Source organism: Ambystoma mexicanum, chromosome 3q (assembly GCF_040938575.1).
Source record: "Ambystoma mexicanum isolate Mex_15411 chromosome 3q, UKY_AmexF1_1, whole genome shotgun sequence".
In the NCBI taxonomy this organism is placed as follows: Eukaryota; Metazoa; Chordata; class Amphibia; order Caudata; family Ambystomatidae; genus Ambystoma; species Ambystoma mexicanum.
The window spans coordinates 248,481,233-248,494,033 of record NC_090926.1 but is presented as its reverse complement, the minus strand read 5'-3'; the positions used below and the strand labels follow the sequence as shown (position 1 = coordinate 248,494,033).

The 12,801-nt window shown below is 43.6% G+C and overlaps 1 long non-coding RNA gene across 1 annotated transcript in view; it reads left to right on the top strand.

The window, feature by feature from the left end:
* Positions 1–7,149, top strand: part of LOC138581839 (uncharacterized) — a 125,121-nt gene extending 117,972 nt beyond the window's left edge. Inside the window, exons 3-4 of the long non-coding RNA XR_011304815.1 lie at positions 6,854–6,913; positions 7,035–7,149. This is a non-coding gene — a long non-coding RNA (uncharacterized lncRNA). The remainder of the gene's footprint in view (positions 1–6,853; positions 6,914–7,034) is intronic.
* The last annotated feature ends 5,652 nt before the right edge of the window (positions 7,150–12,801 follow it).

The following is a 12,801-nucleotide window of genomic DNA, read 5'->3' as shown; positions in this document are numbered from 1 at the left end:
CGCCTGCGTGGGTCCGCCCACGCTTTCGATAATTAAGAAGAAGAAGAACAACAACTGCAGCACAGTATGTAAGCCCTTGGCTGTTTCAGTATTCAAAAGCTGAAAGCTGTCTGTGCATTGAAGTGCAGGTTACCCGGGCATGCGAGAAATCTGCTTGAGAGCAAATCTGTGAATTTCCTGTGCAAGTCCCAGGACCTGGGGACAGAGGAGTGCTCTGGCAAGACAAACTTTGCCAGAGCACAGCTTCGCCATGATCTGGCCCAATTCCTGCCCTGCATGGCAGCAGAACAGTGATTGCAAGAATGCATAACGAAAAAATGGGGTTGGTGTCTTTGTTATTTCAGATTTTTATTTGCACCGTCACCTTAAATGATAAGTCTGTGGGAGATGCTGGTCATTTTAACATGTTTAAGAATATTAAGTTTGGTTTGTCTTTAAGGGGTCCCTGCAAAGGAACCATTCTCGGCCATGTTAAAAAAATCTCTTTTAAAACATATTTTCAATTCTTTTTGTTTTACCCTTACTTTAGGAACTTCATTTTTAATTGCACTGGTCTGGATCTGGTATGTACACTGAGCTACAAACTCAGGTGGTCAGTGGGTCAGTGTCTGCTAACATACAGATTGAATAGTATGGGAAGAGAGGCAAGATCCTTGTAGCAATCAATGTTTGACTGGGGTGGGCTTTCATCAATAAGGGGGGCATGCAGAAAAAGTGAGTCCTGTCAGTGAAGAAGAAGGTAAACCAGTAGCCTACAGTGACTGTGAGGTTCATCCTCTGGGATAGGCTGTTTAGGAAGATGGTGTGATCGATGGTGTCGAAAGCTGAAGAGAGGGCGAAGAGGAAGCACCTGTGGGCATAGTAAGTAAGGAGCAAAGTGCTCCTTGCATTCCACACATAGGTTCCCTTATTCCCACAGGGGAATTGCGTGCAAGAGGAGGAACTAACTGAAGGCGCCAAGGACGCACAGCCATCCCATCTATATATGTATAGGAAGGTTTTGGTGCATTGTTGGTATAATATGCCCAGGACTAAAGGGTAACTACACAAAACCTGGCAGATCTGCATGCGCGAAAATGGAATGTACATTCCACTGAATGTGAAGGAAGCAGATGAGAGAGTGGAGGTGAAATGAATGCTGAGGCCAGTGGGGTCTTGTGCCAGTGAAGGGTTTTGGCGGCACTGGAAGACAAGAGGCGAATTTAAATGAAAATGAATGGAGCAATGTACTTCAGCGCTGATGCATTACATCTGATTGGAGCACACATGAATGCAATTAATCATGTTGATTGGACTTGATTAAATGCCAGCCCTGTTAATCTGCAAGACTCACAAATAATGATGTCGACACATCAGAGTATCATAATGCATGTTTGTGATACGCATGTATAAATTTAGCGGCAGGGGATTTAAAATGGACACTTTGCATTGATAAATGACAGGCTCATCAATGGGTTTGGCCAGTAATTCTGTTGGTCACAGTGTGACATTGGACAAAACGACCCTGATGGCAGCAACAGTAAGGGATCGTGCCTAAGGAGGACTACCGGGCACCTTGAACCCGTCACTCAGGGTCGGCACTGGAGGTAACTCTAAAGCACAGGATGGTACAGGAAGCAATCATGAAACAGAGTCCTTGTTCGTGCAATAGAAGGAACTAGGGATGGCAATCTAGCTCTCTAAGAACCTGTCGCAGGGCGAGTATTATGCACTCATCTATCACTTAAATCTCCTGTGAGATGAAAGTAATGCTCCTTGTACATAGATGGAACCCAGGAATGTCTCGTTTTTGGCTTAGTGGAAGACATGACTTCACTCCATACAGCATGCAACACACACATAACACCAACACTCTTGCACATCACCTCTGCCATAAGAATGAAGCTACTTTTAACGACAAAAATTGAAAATGTAGCTTCCCAATTAACTCTCTATTTCCTTAAACACAATCCTACCTTAGTCTGTAGTATTCCTCTGTGGAGCTCATACACACTCCCACCCTTGCATAACGACAAAAATTGAAAATGTTGCTTCCCACATAACTCTCTATTTCCTTAAACACAATCCTACCTTAGTCTGTAGTATTCCTCTGTGGAGCTCATACACACTCCCACCCTTGCATAACTATAAAAGCTGAAATGCACACATGCATAATAGCACCTCCCAAACCTTTCTGAAATTTCTGGACCCCGGTCCGTCAGAGGACGTTCAACCAAAAGCATGTTGGGACCATAATTATGGTGAAAGGTGCTATAACAAATTATATGATATTATATGATGTGGCATTTATAAGTTGCCTGTACACAAGTGTTTCTAGTCGTGACAAGACAAGGTGGGAGAAACAAAACAATGCTCTTACTAGGCCTTGTGTCATGCAGATCGTGCAAGTGCTGGGAAGAGGGAAGGGGGAGGGGACGAGCGAAGTGCAGTTTACTCACAAGTGCAGCCAGCGGGTGGCTCATAAGTGCAGAGAGAAGAGAATGTAGGGTTGCAGATACAGACCCTTAAGTGCTAGAGAGTCTGGAGACAGTGTGAGGGCAACTCGACATGCAGGAGCCTGGGCCTGCATTCAGAGGGTAGCCGGTGCACGGAGCAGTCAGGTTCATCACCAGGGAAGAGGAAGAGGGAAAGCGGAAGCAAAAAGGAAGGCCTTGAGTTGCTTCTGGAACAGGAGATGCTCTGTTCAAGTTTCGGAGAGGCAGGGAGGCTGTTCCAGAGGGAGGCCCCAGCCAAGGAGATCTATCTGCCCCCAACTCTCTGCTTGGAGAAGCGTCAGACCCTCAGAGAGTTGGAGGTGGATGAGCGGAGAGCTTGAGAAGGAAGATGTTTTGGAAGAGAAAGTTGGAGGTAGAGCGGTCCCAGGCCCCAGAAAGCCTAGTGGACGATGCAGAGGGTCTGGAACTTGATACTTGCAGCCACAGGGAGCCAGTGAAGAGATTTCAGAGCTGGAGAGATATGATTCCTGGTCTTGAGGCTCAGGACATGTCTCACAGTGACAAATGAAAAACATTATGAATTAATTAATTATCCCCCAGGTCTGAATAGCCCATGAAAACTGCTCTGGTTACTTACAGGCACCCCACAATATCTCATAGGGTGGAAGCATCAGGAAGAAGGGTTGTAACAAAGAAAAAATGAAGTACTCTGAGCTTTACCCCCATGCTCCTCTCTTTGGACCAGTCCTAATAAGCGAGGAAATATTTGCACCAGAGAACCCGCAACACTATGCAAAAGTAAATCAAGATAACAACAGACTGCAGTTAACACAGTCCAAATTGCCAACCTAGAGACATACACAGACGAATTTTAGTGGTTGATGAACATATAAGAGGTTGCACAAATAGCTGTGCGACAAACATCAGACAAGGAATTGACCCTAAACAGAGCCCAGGAGACATAAACCCCTCTAGTATACTTACCCAGAATCCCCTGCAGTAAGGAGAACCTGTGCAGTCTCATACGCCCCAGAGATTGTTTATTTAATCGATCTACTAAGGGCGTCAACCATACGCTTTGACCACAGGTGGCCCGGCCCAAAGGATTCTTGCAGAGAATCAATGGAACATATTGTATCACTGATCAAGATCAAGATGAACCTCTTTCCTGTACCCTGGAAGCGGTCGGCTCAGCTCACCGCGCTGTGTGCTGTTCCTCTAGTGTTCCGTGCTGCTGTAGCTATTTGACAAGTGCCTCTGCGCCCCCCCTGAGGAACCCCCTGTGAAGCCTTTGCTGAAACTTAAGGTGACGCTGGGAAGAGTAAGAGGGAAGAGGTCTGAGGTGTCCAGTAACTGTGTACATATTGGGGAGGGTGGGGGCACAGCCTACCTCAACAGAGTTTATTGTGGAATATTGAATTTTGAACGTCTAGTCATCTGGGATGGATGTGTTAGTTTGCTTATCCCAGACACGCTAGCTGTCTTCTGCCTTTTTGGGCTGTAATTGACCCAGAGTTTGTATAATGCCCATTACTAGAGCGCATGCTTTAAAAAAACAAATCTTTTATTAAAAAAAAGTCTTGTCAATTAACTGAATTTGGTGATGTTGAAAGGGGAGCTTCTCCTATGTGTGCAGTTATTAGCAACAACTGTGTGCTGGATGGTATGGCAAGGAGTGCCCTGACAAGACAGCGTCTTCATAAAAAGAGTTGGGACTCAGGGGAGGAGGCGGGGAATGTTGCCGTGGATATCCCAGGGACAAGCTTTGCAGTGGAACTGGAAGCAGTCACAGTTCAGAAGGATCTTGCTGCTCTGTCTAATGAAGTTGCTGGCCCTAGTCAATTTGGTCGCTCTGCCGAAATGCCATCAGTTGTCAGGGAGGCGTTGCAATCCGCGTTGAAAAGCATTAACACTGTATTTGCTGAAGGAATGGCACAGTCCTGCCCTGAAAATAAGGAGCCTAGTGGAGCTGTAAACTGGCAATATATTAAGGACAAGATCATCTATGAACTGAATCAGTATAGAAATCATTGGGACTTTTGCAACTGGGTGGATTCGGTGGATTCCTTTGATGAGATCACCTCACACGCCCCCATGGATAGGGTGGATAAAGCATGTCAATGTGACCTGAGTGAGCTACAGACCAAGAGGATACATATAGCATGCCAAACCTACATGATTATAAGTACCAGTGTGGCAAACATTGCGAATGAGATCAGCGTATCTCAGTCTGACAGCAAGTGCCCTGACGTGAGCTCTGCTGTGGCGGGAACGGCGGTAGGGGCCTTCGTACCCTCACAAAAGACTAGAAAGCTGGCAAATCCCTTTCCCATACACGCTATGTATTCTCATGGTAGGGATATTTGTGTCAAGGAGTCGAGAATGCCTCTGATAACTGATATCTCTCAAAGAGAGTTTATTACGGATGGTAGGAACATTGTTATCACCAATGTAGAGACAGGGGAAATCAGAGAGGCACTCAGAAATGAGGTCTTGTCTTGGCTGCACACTAAAGTGGGTCATGGCTGTTTTAGAGGACAGAGCTTTAGACTTTTGCAAAGGATGCATTTTAAGGAATGGTGCACCGGGAACAATACAGACTGTATTAGTATAGGCTGTGGTCAGAGTAGCCTTCCTTCGTTTCTGAGTTTATGTAAAAAACTGACCAACTTGACACTCGCCTCTAACTTAAGGATTGTGCTTAATTAATTAATGTTTTATATGCTGTATTATACTGCTTTGGCTTCCCCCTGAAAGTGTATTTAATTTGGTGTTATGTGTGTTTGTGATTGTGTGTATTGTTCTGTGTAGCGCCCTAATGCCTACGTGCCACATAGGCATTATATAAATTAATAAACTAAACTAAACCTGCAAGGATCGGCCTACATTCAAGGGATGGACATCAGCCAAATACACCTCACGCGGAAGCAGAAACGCTGGGGCACAATGTCCTCCTTCAGGTGAAACGAGACAGGAGTTTTTGATTCAAACAGGCGATCAAGTCCAGATCCTGCGAAGAACAGGAAGAAAGAGAGGGCTGCAAAGCAGAGCCCCTAACTTCCCAAACTGACTAGCAGGAATGAAAGCCAGAAGAATAAATGTCTTGAATGACAGCAGGTAGAGTGCAACCACCCTCATGGGCTCAAGCCCCTATGTACACAGATGGAACAAGCACAAATCCAACATTAGATCGAGGAATCAGCACTCCCCCCTATTCAGACACTTTCAACAAGCAAGATATCAGCTATTCAAGATCCGGTTTCAGATCCTGGAGGTTATCAAACCCGTCAATTTAAGAACAAACCTTAGCAAAAAATTGGAGCAAAGCGAGGCTTATTGGATTGAGAAATTAGACACGGTTTCTCCCAACGGATTAAATGAGGAATTCGATCTATCCTGCTGTTTGTAACCCTCCATACCTGCAGCAGTGGAACAAGCACTAGAAAGGCAAATTATAACAATTGCAACTACAGTTATGACACCATTCACAGACCAGTTACATTTGTATGTTATACTATGCAGGGATTGAGATTAATTCATTATTTATTAAGAGTATTTTTATGTCTCGTTAAATTACCATTTCCTTATTTCTTAAAATGACACTCGATACAGAAGAACGTAGCACCGATGTAATGTAGATTGTATTGTCTATATACAATGTATGTCTTTTATGTCTTAGCTCTAATATTGACAAAGAAATATTGAAACTTACATATCACGCCCAAAGTGATCCGCGGTTGACGCAAGAACGATGTATCTGCATATATGAACATGTAAGTAAAACAATCTTGAGTATGTTATTTATGTGAATTCCCGTGCAACTCTCTAGCGATGTGTCGCCTTCACCACGATCCAGACATGAGACTCATACAGATCCATTGAACAGTTGTTGAGTGCATAAGCTGACGTATTGGAGGCATAGCAACACGTATCCATAGTGATAAGTCTCACTAGCATTCTAACTTCCTGTCCTGGACTAACGCATTTACATAATGACAATAAGACTCCATTCACTAGAATCAGACATGGACGCGAGAGACTGCATCGAGCAAACTTGCTTTTGGGAAGTAAAGCACGGCATTAAGGTTAAGCAGTGAGGATTTCACACATTTTTAAGTGTTTTTTGGCCCCCGACCGTCCAATTGCACGAATTTAAAAGATTTCACAGCAACGCTTGTTTAAATCTAGGTTACAGTGTCACGAACATTTCAGTGGTGATCAGTCTAAGCAGTGCTACATGATAATTTTATCCCAAAGTGAAAGCAGATAACGATCCCGCTCCTTCTCAAAGGAGCGCATCCATAATGTGGAGTATGTAGTACTCTCTTTTTCTTGCTGAATTGAGCCATTGTTGAGAATTCTTTTAACTTGATGGCACACGCAAAAGTCGGTTTTACACTCATACACTTGTATTGCAGGGAGGATGAGAAACAAGAACGTTAGAACAGAAGCAGTTGACCTATTCTCCTGAGTTTCAGGTACACGTTAACATGTTTAAGTAACAACAATATGACAATAATTTGAAATTGATGTGTGTTATTTCCTTTGAAGTTATAAATAAGGCATCTAAAATATTCCTGTATGAAATTGCATTTGTAGAGCACGCCCGGAGGAAGGACCACGGACCAAAATGCATCGGTGGATAAGGTCTCTGCAAGACTAATATGGAAAATGAACAAAAATAAAATTGAAAGACTTTATTCCATACCAATCAGACATTCTTATTGGTGTTTATGAGTGAATGGCTATGAAATAATTGAATACAATTCGGAAATATGCAGTAATGTTTACTACATCCATTGGCGACCTCAGGTCTGGTGAAGGTTTCACCAGACAACTCTTGTGTCCGTTTATTTTTCACCGGTGTAGTGTACATCAGATCTCTGATGGTCGCCATTAAGCTATTCAGCATAATTACCTAATAACTGTTCTATATAGACTTAGTTCCCACCCTACATCCTTCTTGTTAAGCAGATATAGTGAAGCCACCCTCATGGGATCAAGCCCCTCAGTACAAAAAGCATATCTCAAGAATGACAGGTGTCCCATAATGGAGGGCTAGAAATATGGAAATCCATCAGGAACAGAGAGACAAAGTTCTTAATCCCTACCCCCACAGGACTCCCTGAAAGCCCAGACGGGCACACGTTGGCATCTCAGGGGCAAAACAGCTAACCCCACCAAATGACTTTCACTAAGGATAGAAAAGTCAAAATGTATGCCAGGATAATGGGTACAGACTAACTTTACCATGAAAGGAACAGCAGGAACTCCAAATTCTGTTGTATGCCATAAAAGCTGTTGCTTTCTGGATCACTACAGTTAACGCTGCAGACGGACATAGAAGCACCAGATCCCACCTTTCAGAATCCATGATATCAGATCGAGCTGCAACAGAGACAGAAACAGAAGATCAGGACACCTCAGGGCGTATGGATGAATCGGGAGCCACCACCCCAGATACCTCAATCTAGTCCCGCCTTAGTGGATGGAGTAAGTCTTTGCTAGCAGTCCATGAAGAGGTGAGTGGAAAATGGAATTGGAATGGGAATTAGGAACATGGAATTTGGAGGTGAAAAGCAGATGAAGAAGAGAGGGTTGAGAGAAGAGGATGGATCATGAACTGTTGGTGGGCTTCATGAGGAAATCGATATAAGTAACACATGAATACTTCTTGTGTCAGTCAGTGTCCATGATGAATACTTCAATTGTGTCAACAAGGCACCTCACTGGCCCTTCCCAACCTGAGTTTCGGCCTCCTGTCTTCCAGTTGACACCATCACGTTCTCTGTGATAAATGTAATGCAACTGATCCATGCGTGAACTGTAAGGTACATGCAACGCTAAGTGACCCTCGCATTGCTTCCGACAAAGACAAATCTCAAGCTCTTTAAAATGAAAAGGGCTCAAGGAGGCGAAGCACCATTGTTCCTGACTATAGAGAAAGGCACCCACCAACGCTATCATTGCCATTAGTTGATGATCCTGTAAACAAAGGGTTCTTCCGAAGCTACGCCGCTACTGCTTCTAACCATCATAAACAAGTGAGGAAGCTGCTCCGCTACTGCTTCTACTGCACCGATACTCGCCCGTGCCACTCCATGTTCCTCCTCTCAGATTGAAAAAGGGAAAGAGAAAAAGGAACAGTTACCAGGTATTAAAGGGACAGGATTTCCAAGGACTTCATGCTAGAGACAGAAGTGAAGATCAAGACCCCTCAATGTTACAGAATAAATCTCCTCCAATGACTTTTCTCCCATCGCCTGGGGACCCTCCCACACCTTGGAAACACTAGAAAAAATCATTTGAGTACTATGACGCTGCTGTGTGCGGTAAAAATCATGGTGTGCAAAGAAAGGTCTCTCCTTATTCATTGTTTGAGCACTGCTGGACAAAAGAAGTTTGATGGCCTTCCCTATCTCTCTCTCCCGAGGAGTCTGAAGACTTGAACGAATATGAAAAGTGCATTGCTAAAATGGACAAACCCTATGAGACCAAAACTAGTGTAACTTTGCAGAGATACACATTTGGGAAAAGAGTGCAAACGAGCACTAAGGGGCCTCGCAAGAACGTGCAATTTTGGTCAACAGACAGACAAAAGCTTCAGAGATCAGTTCATGCTTGAGTGCAGAGACAGTAAAATTAGAGAACAACTATGGTCTAAGGGATATCCCCCTGTCAATGAGGTTTTGAGACTAGCCAAGTAATTTCAACACACTAATAAGTGTGTCCAAACATTAGAGAACTTCTCAATTAAAGGCTTCAGAAGAAAAGGTCATCAAGATCACAGAGGCTGTCGCTGCAATATCCAATACTCAACCAAGAGTCAACCTGGCAAGCAAGAATTAAGTGAGACCTAGCAATCCAGACAATAAACAAGTGAGTGTACAAGGTGTGACATCAATGCAGGGGTGAATCTTAAGATGTGACTCAGTAGGTCACTTTGCAAATTGTCCTAAGTGTCCAGTTCTTGAGGCAAAGTGTACCAAGTGCAAAAGAAAAGAGCATCTGATGAAATGCTGTAGGTCACAAACAATCAACCTTGTCTAAGGGATGTATGATTATGCTGAAGAGGCTGTGTTTGCAGTGTGAGATGAGGAGGAAGACATAGATGGACCCAGAGACAACGTAAGAATTAACGGCTAAGTTCTTAGATGATGATCGATTCAGGTGCAAAGTACACCCTTCTCTCGAAGGTTATGTTTGATCAGCTGCTCCAGGAGAAAAGGTGATGGATGTAGACATTAGACCAGAAGCATATGGAGGTGCAAAAATAGTGCTAGCAGGGTGGTTCATGGCCAATTTCGAGTTCAAGGGAGGAATTGCCTCTGGCAAGGTCTATGTCAGAGAAAGAGGAACTGCTCCCTTGTTGAGCTGGCTCCAACAGAAACAACTAGAAGAAATTCAACTGAATTCCAGTGCAGGTGAGTCAGTGATGTACTGTGAAGACAGTGAAGCAACTTGATTATTTTGCAAGAAATCAGGGTGTTTGAAGGGGTTCATACACCAAATCAGTTTATGCCAAGGTTCTAAACCTGTAGTACACCAAGTCAGGAACATTCCCATGTCTATTAGGGAAAATATGAGAGATTAAAGCGTCTATGAGCGTTTCCCAATAGGTCATAGTAGGCCAAACCAAAAGGAAGGTTGAACCTTTGTGTAGATCTTCATTCCCTCAACACGTGTGTTGGGCCTGATCCCCATCCACTGCCTAACATCGCAGAAGCTTTATCCACCTTATGAGATACATGAGTATTTTGGTCCTTGAACCTCAAATCTGCATATCACCAAATGACTTCATCCACGTTTTAAGGAACTGACAGCTTTTATTACACCTGAAGGACTCCTCCAGTTCATAAGCATGCCTTTCGGCCTAGTGTCGGCTCCATCATTTTTCCAGATAAGCATGTACAAAATCTTCAAGAATGAACCAGGAGTCATATGCTTCTAGGACGACATATAAGTGTTTGACAATGACCAAAAGAGGCATGATGCAAGGATGACAAGGGTGATGGAAGCATTAGTGGAAAAGGGTTTCACCTTAAGTGAAGAGAAATGCAAATGTAATCAGAATGCAATTGACTACCTGGGACACAATGGGCCTCATTATGACCCAGGCAGAAAACCATGGTGCTAACAGCACCGTGGTCCATGCCGGTAATTTACCGACTCTGCCATGGAGAAAGGGGGAATTACCACCCCATTACAAGGTTGGAGGGGAGGTAATTCCCCCTTTCTCCATGGCCCTTCCCCATTCCCATTTTTGCCCCATAGGACTCAATGGAATGGGGAAGGCGCTAAGTACGGTACCTTGTCTAAGGGATGCAAATTGAGGTACCATACTTAGCACCAAGGATCCCTTTGCGGGTCCCTACTTTAACGGCTGGTGTAGACCAGCCGTTAAAGTCGGGTCCCGCAAAGGAACCTCATAATCAGGCGCTAATGGGTTAACGGCGCCTCAGCCTTTTACGGCGCCGTTAACCCATTAGCGCAAGGGTCGTAATGAGGCCCATAATCTCTGTGAGAGTCATCAACCCAAAAAAGGATTTAGTCTACAGCAACAAAGGAATGCCTGAACCCAATTGCCAAGGTCAGTTGCATTCATTTCTAGGGATGCAGCAGTATTATTCCACATGTATTCCAAACTTTGCAGACAAAACAGTAAACAAGAGGTCTCTGCTGAAGGACATGACCAAATATGAATGGAACGCAGAATGTGCAGAGGAGTTTGTTATGATCAAAGGCACTCTGGACCAAACACCATTGCTTAAAAAGTAGGAAGACAGACAATTGTATCATGTGATGCCAGTAATTCTTGTTTGGGTGAAATTATAATGCAAGTAGAAGACAGCAAGGAATATATCTTTGCCTTTGCTTCCAGACTCCTCAAAGAGGCAGAGTTAATTTATCTACCATTTAGATCAAACTCCTAGTAATAAATTGGTCAATAGGAAAGTTTAGAAAATGTTTGTGGGGATAAAAATTCATCATGCACACAGACCACAAACCGTTGAGCGAAACACTACAGAGGAGAGGCTTAGATAGAGTTTCTTCAAGAATAAGGTGATGGGTGATATTGCTCCAGGAGTATTCATTTGAGTTGGAGCATGCCCCTGGAAAAAAGAATATACCTGCCGACTGTTTGTCACCATTATGAAATCAATTCACAAGATGAGGGGAAAGACGTAGAAGATGATTGTGTCTTAAGTGTTAAACAGATGATTGTTTCAAAGGATGAATGGATGCCTGTCTGAAAGAGGATGAAGTGCTGAAAGGTGTGAAAAGGGAGATGATGGAAAGAAAGCATAGTGGGGACACATTTCTAAGGCATATGGCTCATTAAGGATGAGTTGCCGGTAAGGAGTGGGTGTATCATGAGAAGTGATAGAATAAAACCTCCTTGTGGAGGGAGAAAATGATACATCCGACTCATGTATGTCATCAAGGTATTACTAAAACCAAACAGCGTGTTCGGTCTGAATATTTGGGGCCTGGATGTGATATGGAGACTGAAAGAGTTGTAAGCCTTTGTATTTCATGTGATTTGAGTGAGAAAAGCCTAAGGATGAGGCAAGGTCCCATGGAATAAATGTCTATTCCCCGAAGGCCCTGGGAGATAGCTGGGATGAACATAGTTGCTTGCTTCCATAGTCGACGAATACCTCACTACTGTATTGTCTTAGAAGACACATTGTCAAATAGGGTGGAGGTGAAAATAACCAGGAATATAAACACAGAGTAAGTCATAGACTTCATGGAAGAAGTCTTTAAAAGGGAAGGGTATCCTGAAGAAATACTGACCGATAACATTGTACAGTTTAAATTCAGAGAAATGCAGGATTTTTAAAAGAGAATGGTGTAGTACGCAAATTCACGTTGATATACCATCCCCAGACTAATGGAGTAACATAAAGGTTCAATAAAGTTATAAAGTACTGCATCAGGTGGGCCTAGTCCAACAATGAAGATTGGGAAAAGGTTGTTATAGACAGAATTACAGCTCATTGATTCTCACTGCATGCAGCCATGGGTTTGTCTCCTTTTGAAATGAGATGGGGAAGGAAAACAAATAGCAAATTGTGTCCAGCCTGGTTGAAGAGAGCAAGATGGGTCTGGGACAATGCAGAAAGGCTAAGTGCTGCATCAAAGAGAGACAGAATTACAACAAGATGAGATATGATGAGAGGAAAACCGTGAAAGAGAGAGAAGAAAGAAGGTGAGATTGTGAGAGTGAAAACACCTTTTTCTCTTGGGAAAGGTCCAATGAAGTGGTCTCTACCCCAGAAAGTGATTGAAGTATTTTGTAGAGCTGTCAAGAGAGAGGGTGGTAGAATATGGATTTTGAATAGAGTGGTTAAAGTAGGGA